Raw genomic sequence first — 9512 nt, forward strand, 5'->3', positions numbered from 1 at the left:
CATCTTACACCTCCTTACGAGAAACTTGGATGACTTCATCTCTATAAGGAGAAGATGTTGAATCTTTCACCTAAAGACATCTGGACCTCATATTCAGGCTAAAATCACCCCAATTCTAAGTAAGCCTCAAAATAATAGTCAAATTTAAATGTTAGTTAATCCTATATAACTATATTTGATATTCTTTTCTCTTCAATGTAATTTTTCAATTGTGACTGAAAATCCTATCATCGTCGTCGTCATCGTCGTCTCTTTAGATTTTGTGACGAGCATGAACACAATCGAATTATTTATTTATTTTTTAAAATAACGACATTAAACAAAATTAAAACTGTCAAATTAAATAACCAAATAACGATGTATATTTACTTTTATTCCTATCATATATCTCCTATTCTTATTCTTGATAATTTATTTCTTAAATTACTAATTATAATTATTGTAGATATCTTGAGCTAACATATATAAGAATTAAACTTGTTGGGTTAATAACATAAGTAATTAAGAATTGAATAATATTAAAAATATTAATAAAATAATAGTGAATATAATAATAAACTTGATATTTTAGGGGAATAAAAGTCATGAAATCACCACACTTTAAGGAATTCTTGGTGATCGAAAGCTCACGTTTACTAGATTGAGAATATGAAGACGACATGTATTTTAACATACTTATGATTATTGATTAACATACGATTGCTGTAGAAGAACATTGAATTGGCGTTCAAAATGCACTTCTTGATGACAAGTTTCACATGCCAAGCATCCCTGGATATTTTAATTTTTTTTTCTATTTTTCGTTTATATAGTGTATATATTTGTAATTTATTTCTTCTATCAGTTAGACATTAATATCTGTATCGTAAATACTTGTATTGTGTAATAATTTTCTTCATTGAGTGTTTATTCATATTAGCTTGGTAATAAATATTTTGTACTCAAAATTTAAAATTAAATTTTTTATACAAATGAATTTAATATATAATAAAATTTAAAGCTTGTCAAAAGTAAGATTTATTTAATTATTTGTAAATTTTATTACTACAGAGATGTTCTTTTGTTATTATATTTTCCAAAAATTAATCATAATTATGACTTTACTATAATGATTATAGATTTTTTTTAATCAAAGATAATATTTTATTAATGTAATAAAATGGTCCATTAAGGACTACACACAGAAATAAAAAAATAGAATAGATCTAACAAAAAACAAAAGTTCAGAAGTAAATGGGATACATTGATTAAGGGAAGTATGTTTCCTAATTTACCAAAAGAGTAGCATCATCTTCTCACCCACGAGAAGGAATAGAGCAAAATAGAATCAATTTTTGTTTTTGGTTATTACACTACTTACACACCTACACTTTGAGGTTTTAAAAAATTTCATCCCTGTCTCAGCTAGGGTCTAAATTTAGTGCAGCTTGATTAAAAGACAACATGATTGCCCCTTAGTCTAGGCCTCCGCCGTATAGAATCAGCTTTTATCTCTCACTTGAATGGAGATGTGGGCCGCTTCAACACACATCCCAAAAAATCTTCTTTTATTTTTTGTTGAAGGCCAATTTATTCTTTGCTTTCTAGATTTACCAGCACAAATTTGCTGCTAATTCTATCTCTTCTGGTTAATTGTGTCTTCTCCTCTTGTTTACCTTTACTAAACATGACCACCATTTTCATGTTTTTTCTTATTGTGTAGGAAAATCAAGTTCTGAGAGTTTTAATGCTTCTATTGAATCTGGACACTCAAAGATGCAGTGATCCATCATTTCTTCTTTTGTTTGGTAGTGAGGACAAATCGGGTTATGTGATGCGATTCTGGGTTGCAATTTTTTGTTAAATGAAAAGCCTTCATGAACCATCTTTCAGATAAAATTTTTGACTTTTGGTTGGCTCTTCAGCTTCCATATATCCAACGAAAGCTCCTTCTATTTAAATTGATCAACAAGGAACTCCCGGGAGGGTGGTAAAAATGAAAGGCTATTTGGTATCCAGACACTACAGAGTATCCACCATTTCTTGTCCTCATCCAGGTTAGTTGGTCTTTGCCTTCACAAATAGGAGTATTGATAATTGTCTCTACAATTTTTTATTAAAAAAATTTTGGTATTTTTTACTGGTTCCATGTTCTGTTAGGTAAAATTAGTTCTGAGATCCGTTGAGAAATTCTGTCTGTATCTTGGGTAGCAATAGGCGTAATTGAAGTGTACTCTTTAACTCATGAATCTGTCTGAATGTTCACAATATTTTTTCTAGCAATTTTTTAGATTAGTCCTTTTTCTAGAACTTTCCTACCTTCGATGACACTTCTCCAACCCCATGATAGGTTATTCCTTGTCTCTGCTCTCAAAAAGCTTGTGAATCTGTAATATTTACTTCTATAGACTTTGTTAGTTAGTAAATTTGGCTTAGAAGGTAACCTCCAACCTTGTTTTGCCAGCATTGCAAGGTTGAAAGCCTTTAAGTCTTTGAAATTTAGGCTTCCTTGATTTCTGGGTCTACATGTAATCTGCCAACATATCCATTGCATCTTGCACTCTCTGTTTTTTGCCCCCACTAAAATTGTAGGATAGTTTGTTGTAACTCCTCCAATAAAGTATCAGGCAACCTAAAACAACCCAGTGTATAAATGGGCACTGCTGTAGTCACTGTCTTTATTAGAACTTCTCTACCATTAGGAGAAAGTAGAGCATGTTTTTACAGTTGGAATTTTTTATTGACCTTTTTTTAATATAGTTGAAAGTAGCTCTCTTGAACTTTTGTGAAATAGATGATAATCCTAAATACTTATTTTGATTCTCGATATGCGGGACCATAAGAATGGATGCTAGTTGGTCTTGGATTTGAAGTGGAGTATTCTTACTAAAGAAAATAGACGACTTGTCTAGATTAACCACTTGACCACCTATACCCTCGTAAGTCTATAAAATACGAAGTAGGCCACGACAGTTGATAAACTACTATTTTATGGTTTATCTTGTGCTAATTTGAGTGGTTTTTATCAAGTCTTGGCACACTTATTCATACAAATTGCATGATTATACAATTCCTTTCCAATTTTGTTCTATGGTTGAAAACTTGCTTCCTAAGCCTTTAAATTGTGTATTTTAATTCCCCTTTATACCATTCGATGTCGTGATCTGTGTGTTAAGTGTTTTCAGGATATATAGGGTAGGAATAGCTTAAAGGATGGAGAGGAAGCTTGCAAAAATGAAAGGAACACAAAAAAAGTAGATGACCAGCGAGCATCAACGCGTACGCGTACCTCACGCGTGTACGCGATCTGGGGATTTTCACAGCGACGCATGCGCGTACCTGACGCATGCGCGTGACTTGGCGTATTCCATAGCGACGCGTGCGCGTACCTGACATGTACGCGTGACATGCGCCACGTGCAGAAAGTGCAGAAGACGCTGGGGGCGATTTTGGGCTGAGTTTGGACCCAGTTTTCGGCCCAGAAACACAGACTAGAGCCAGAGGACAAGCAGAGACTCAACACACATTCACTTTTACACAGTTTTTAGTTTTGGTTTTGAATCTTAGAGAGAAAATACTACTTCCTCTAGGGTTCTTCATATTCATAGATTTCTAGTTTTATGCTTTTGATTTGGATATTGAAAAGAGTTACTACCTCCGTTGAAGTTTCCATTATTCTAGTTTGTTCTCTATTTTCCTTATTCTTTTAATCACCCATTTACCCTGTTCAGAATTACATATGGATATCTTTGATTTTGGAATTTATTAAAGTAAAGAGTTATTTTTACCTTTAATTAATTTTCAGTTATTATTTTATTTGAATTTCTATGTCTTCTTTTCTACCCCTTTTATCGTTTATGAAAATGGCATTCATGTCAACGGAGTAGACTCTCAACTTAACTTGGGAGTTGATTAATAGGAGACCCTTGAGTTGGAATACTCAAGCGCTAATTGGTAATTGAAAATTGTTGGCTGGCTCTCTAGTCACTAACGCTAATCCTTCCATAGGAGAGGATTATGACTTGTGAATCAGAGCTGGTTCAGTTGCTTGACTTTCATTTATTCGTTAAGGGATAACTGAGTAGAAACAATAACCTCTTACCATTACACTTGGAAAAATCCAACAAGGATAGAACTTCCAATTAATCTTCTCCCAGTCAAGACTTTTTATTTCAAATATATAAAACCTCTTGTTAATTTTCACTACTTTAATTTACAATTAATTATTTTTCCATTCTCCAACTCTAAAAATTTCTTGGAAAATTTTCGACTAATAAAATATCACTCTTTTGTCAACTTGTTGGGAGACGACCTGGGAATTCTACTCCCAGCAATTTATTCTCAATTTGTGACAATTCTTTCTAAATTGATAAGCGAAATTTTCGTCGGTTAAGAACTGTACTTGCAACGCTGTTCTTATTATAAATTCTTAATCGGCAATTTTTCGCCCGTCAACAGTCTTCTGCTGTAGCTTTGCTAAATAAAATTGAGTCATATGCAAAAAATAAGTGGGTGATTTTGGGACATCTAGGATTTAGTCTCAAAGCAAAAATCTCATGTCTCTGTTCTCCTTTGTGGAGCAGATGGGGGAGACCTTCTGCACAAAAAAGAAATAGGTAGAGGAAAGGGTGTCGCCTTAACGCAACTCTCAAAATGGTCTAAAATAGCCATAAGGTTGACCATCCACAGTAACAGAGTAAGAAATTGTTGGCACACATTCCTTCATCCAATCCAACCATTTGTCACAAAAACCTAACTTTCTCATCATTGCCCAGACAAAAGACCATTCAACTTTATCATAAGCCTTACTCATATTAAGCTTTAGGGCTAGCTCACAGTCACCATATCTCTTATTTTTTAGAAAATGCATAAACTTATGAGCAATAAGAACATTATCACTAATCAGTCTTTCTTTGACAAAAGCACTTTGATTGTCACTAACACTCTATTCACCACTACTTGCATTGGGTGGACTAAATTCTTAGAGATAATTTTATAAAAACACTACTAAGACTTATAGGTCGAATATGCTTCATGTGCTAGCATTATCAACTTTTGGAATAAGACAGATATGGGTGTGATTAAAAACTTTCAAAATTTTATCTCCCAAGAAAAAGCTTTTGATTGCTCTGATCACGTCATCCTTAATTGTCACCCAAAAGAACTGAAAGAACCTAGCAGTAAATCCATCATCCCAGGAGTTGAAAAAGAGTTGATAGAAAATATTGCAGACTTTATTTCCTTGTTCGAAAGTGGCCGAATTATCATTCTATTAGTGCTTGCATTTATTTTCTGAGACACATCATGAATCTCCTCCTCCGAGTAATCTGGATTGTTAGAGGCGGAAAGTTTCTCAAAGTAGTTATGTGCAATTTGAGCGACTCTATCTGGGTCCATTGCTGAATTTTCTATTTCATCCTCCATAATAAGATACACCTTGTTCCTCATTGATCTTGATTTGAATTTAGAGTGGAAGAATTTAGTATTTTTATCTCCCCCAATTCAGCCATTGAACCTTAGATTTCTCTCTCCAATACCGTTCCTTGTCATCTATGGCCTCCTCAAGCTCTGCTTCCAATATCCAAATTTCTATAGGATTAACTTGGCTACCATTTTCATGTTCAGCAACCAGCCTTTCCTGAATGTGTGAGATCCAAGTTTGGGAATTAATGGGAGAGTGCCTCTACCATTCCACCAACCGATGCCTACAATTCTTCAATTTTCTATCCTATTTGATCATTGGAGATCTTGGGATTTATAACTTCCATGCCTCCTTAATTAATGTCACCACCTCCTCCTTTGCACACCAGCTTTCTTGGAAGAAAAATCTTCTCTTAAACCTCCTTTCTTGTCTATCACCACATAGCAAGATTGGTTTGTGATATGTGATAAGCAGATATTTTATACGCTTTTTGGCATCATTTTCATATAGTTTTTATTATGTTTTCATAGGTTTTAGTGCAAAAATTATCTTTTTAGATTCTACTTTGATTTTTGGTGTTTTATGATGATTTTAGGTATTTTCTAACTGAAATTAAGGAGTTCTGGGCAAAGTCTGATTCAGAGACATAGAAAGGACTGCAGATGCTGTCAGAATCTGACCTCCATGCACTAGGAAGAGCTTTTCTGGAGTTATAGAAGTTCAAATGGCGCGTTCTCAATGGCTATGGAAAGCTAACATCCAGGGCTTTCCAGTAATATATAATAGTCCATACTTTGTTTCGGAATTGAAGGCCCAAAACTGATGTTCAACGCCAGCCAGGAACCCCATTCCTGGAGTTGAACGCCCACAAGGGAGCAACTGGAGTTAAACGCCCAAAAGGGAGTCCAAAGCTGGAGTTCAACGCCCCTAAGGGTATTAGCTGGTGGGAAACACCTTTATCTCAGCATGAACACTCAGAAAGTGGGCCCCAGAAGAGGATTTTTGCACCACAAAACCGCTCTATCATATTTTTGTATTATTATATTAGTATATATAGGAGAAGATCAACCCTGTTTAGGATCTTCTTCCCCACTTTTACATTCGAACCTTTCATTGTATTTACAATATGAGTTTCTAAACCTCCTAAGATTAAGGTTAGGAGCTTTGCCGATTCTTATGAATTAATAATATCACTATTCTACTTCAATTCTCTCTTGATTCTATCCTAAGATGTATCTTCGTTCTTCATCCTAACGAATTGGGAGTGTAACTTGACCGTCATCCCTATTCACATGGGTTCGTGTGAGTCCTTGACGGGATAGTACTGAACCACTAGCTTGATTATACATCTCTTAGACGGCTAATCCACGGCTTCGTTGGGGACTTCTCGAGACATCAGTTCAGCTGAGGTGTGGGGTGATTAGGGCCTTTGTCGTATAGGCTAGAACCCAAGGAGTAGTGTTCTCTAATCCGGAAGATTTGACCTTGTCTGTGGCGCTTTAAGTAGAATCACCAAGGGAAGGACTGCTAGAGCTTCATCCTCGTTCAGATTGGATGACCACTGACCCAGCGTTTGATCTGAAGCAGAGGAGATTAATGATCGCTGACCCAGAGTTAATCTCATATAGCCTGCCATGGAAAGAATCAATCAGAAGTTGGAGTAGATGGTGAGAAAAGATGATTCATAAGGAAGAAGCATCTCCGAAGCCTCAACCATTCTCAAACCATTGAATTCACACCTATCAGTAATGTTTTATTTATTTATCTATTTGTTTTATGCTTTTCGTGATAACCATATTTTTAATCTGCCTGACTAAGATCTACAAGATATCCATTGCTTGCTCAAACCAATAATCTCCGTGGGATCGACCCTCACTCACATGAGGTATTACTTGGACGACCCGGTGCACTTGCCGGTTCAGTTGTGCGATAGTGGAAAATTGTGCACCAAGTTTTTGGCGCTGTTGCCGGAGATTGTTCGGATTTGACAAACTACTGGATTATCTTATTGTGTTCTTGTTTTTCTTTCAAAATCTTTTTCAAAAACCTTTTCTTTTCTTTTTCAATCTTTTTCTTTGTTTGAGTCTTTTGTTCTTGTTCTTGTTAAATTTTCGAATTTCTTGTTTTCTTATTCCAAAAATTTTCAAAAATTGTGTCTTTTGTTTGAGTCTAGTGTCAATCTTTAAATTTGGTGTCCTTTTGAGTCATCTTGAGTCTTTAAGTTTCTTTTCTTTTCTTTTCTAAAATTAGAGTCTTTGATTTCAAAATTCTTAAGTTTGGTGTCTTTGAGTGTTTTTCTTTAAAATTTTCGAAATTAGTGCCTTTTATTTTCAAAGATTTTAAGTTTAGTATCATTTAGTTGTTCATTATTTGCTTTAAATTTTCGAAATTCTTCTTTGTGTTCTTTCTTGTTATTCAAGTTGTTCTTGTTTCTTTTCTTGTTTTGATCTTAAAAATTTTAAGTTTGGTGTCTTTTGGTGTTTGTCTTCATAATTTTCGAAAATTATAGTCTTTTAATCTAAATATTTTTAAGTTTGGTGTCTTTTAGTTATTTTTCTCTTTCTTCATTAAATTAAAAAAAATAAAAAATATCTTTTCTATCATTAACCATAATTTTCGAAAATCACACTTAATTAATTTAAAAAATGTTCAAATTTGGTGCTTTCTTGTTAGTGAAGTTAAATCTTTATCTTATCTTTTTTCCAAATCAAATCTATTTCAAATCTTTTTCAAAATCCTTATTCTATCTTATCCTCTTCATATATTTTTCATACCTTTATCTTATTTCAAAATCAAATATTTTTCAAAATTAAAAAATTTTACAATTCCAAATTCAAATTTAAATTTTCAATTTTTTAAAATTCAAATTTCAATTTTCAATTTTCAAAATTTTCAAATCTTAATTTTTAAAAAAAATTTAAATCTTTTCAAATCTTCTCTTGATTCTCTCCTATCTTATCTTATTTTAAAAACTTTTTAATTTTAGATCATATCTTTCTTAACCTCCTTCCAAATCTTTATCTTATCTTTCTCTTTGTTCTTTTTCAGAACTTCTTAACTAACTTCTCTCTCTTAATTTTCGAAAATTTCTTACTTCTTTCTCTCTCTTCTATTTTTGAAAACCATCTTTCAATTTCCAATTATTTTTAGTTTATTAGCTTTTAATTTCTTTCTTTCATTCATTTTTTCGAATTTTAATTAATAAATAAAATAAAAATAAAAATATTTTAATTCTAATTTTCATTTTCATTTTTAATTATTCAATTTCTCCTACCTTTCTTCACCATGAACCCAGCTGGGAATGAACAGTTCAGAAGAACTTTGAGGTCCTATATGGCCCCCACTCATGACTTCTATGGGAGTGCAACCCTCATTCTAGGAAGACCTTTCCTAGCTACAGGGCGGACCCTCATTGACGTTCAAAAAGGGGAAGTAACCCTATGAGTCAATAAGGATGAGTTTGTGCTAAATGCTGTCAAAGCCATGCAGCATCCAGACACTCCAGAGGAGTGCATGAGTATTAATATCATTGATTCCCTGGTGGAAGAAGTGAATATGGTTGAGAGACTCGAAGAAGAGCTAAATAACATCTTTTACGATGTTCAGCCTGAGTTAGAGGAGCCAGAGGAAACTAAGGAGCCTCTGAAAACTCCTAAGGAGGAGGATGTAAGACCTCTAAATTTTTAAAAGTTATTAATTATTTATTTATGATGCATTATATTTGTTTAAGACTATATTTTGGAGATTTTTATATAAAAGTTGAGTAAACTCTTATTTTTTGACTTAGAGATCTTATAATTGAAAAATAGTGAATATTTTATATGCCTTAATTTTAAATATTTGTATTTTTAACTTTATGTTATAAATGAAGGAGAATTAATTTATCTATCTCCAATTTTTATTTAATTAGCATTTAATTGAAACTAATTTACAAATTTGTAATTGAAAGGTATTTTAAAGATAGATATTTTATATTTAATTTAATTTTTAATTATTATCCTAAAATTTTAATAAAATATCTAACCTAACCCTAATTTTATCTAAACCTAATTTCCTACCCTTACCCACACTAACACACACACACGTTGCACCCTCTCTCACTCACGGTTAC

At 33.1% G+C, this 9512-nt stretch overlaps 1 long non-coding RNA gene across 1 annotated transcript; it reads left to right on the top strand.

Annotated features, from left to right (window-relative positions):
- The first annotated feature begins 1207 nt into the window (after positions 1-1207).
- Positions 1208-3770, top strand: LOC148572269 (uncharacterized). Its single transcript, XR_015906990.1, has 2 exons — positions 1208-2036; positions 3165-3770. It is a non-coding gene; the product is annotated as an uncharacterized LOC148572269 (long non-coding RNA).
- The last annotated feature ends 5742 nt before the right edge of the window (positions 3771-9512 follow it).

The sequence above is a fragment of the Arachis ipaensis genome, chromosome B3 (genome assembly GCF_059453495.1).
Source record: "Arachis ipaensis isolate K30076 ecotype BB chromosome B3, ASM5945349v1, whole genome shotgun sequence".
In the NCBI taxonomy this organism is placed as follows: domain Eukaryota; kingdom Viridiplantae; phylum Streptophyta; class Magnoliopsida; order Fabales; family Fabaceae; genus Arachis; species Arachis ipaensis.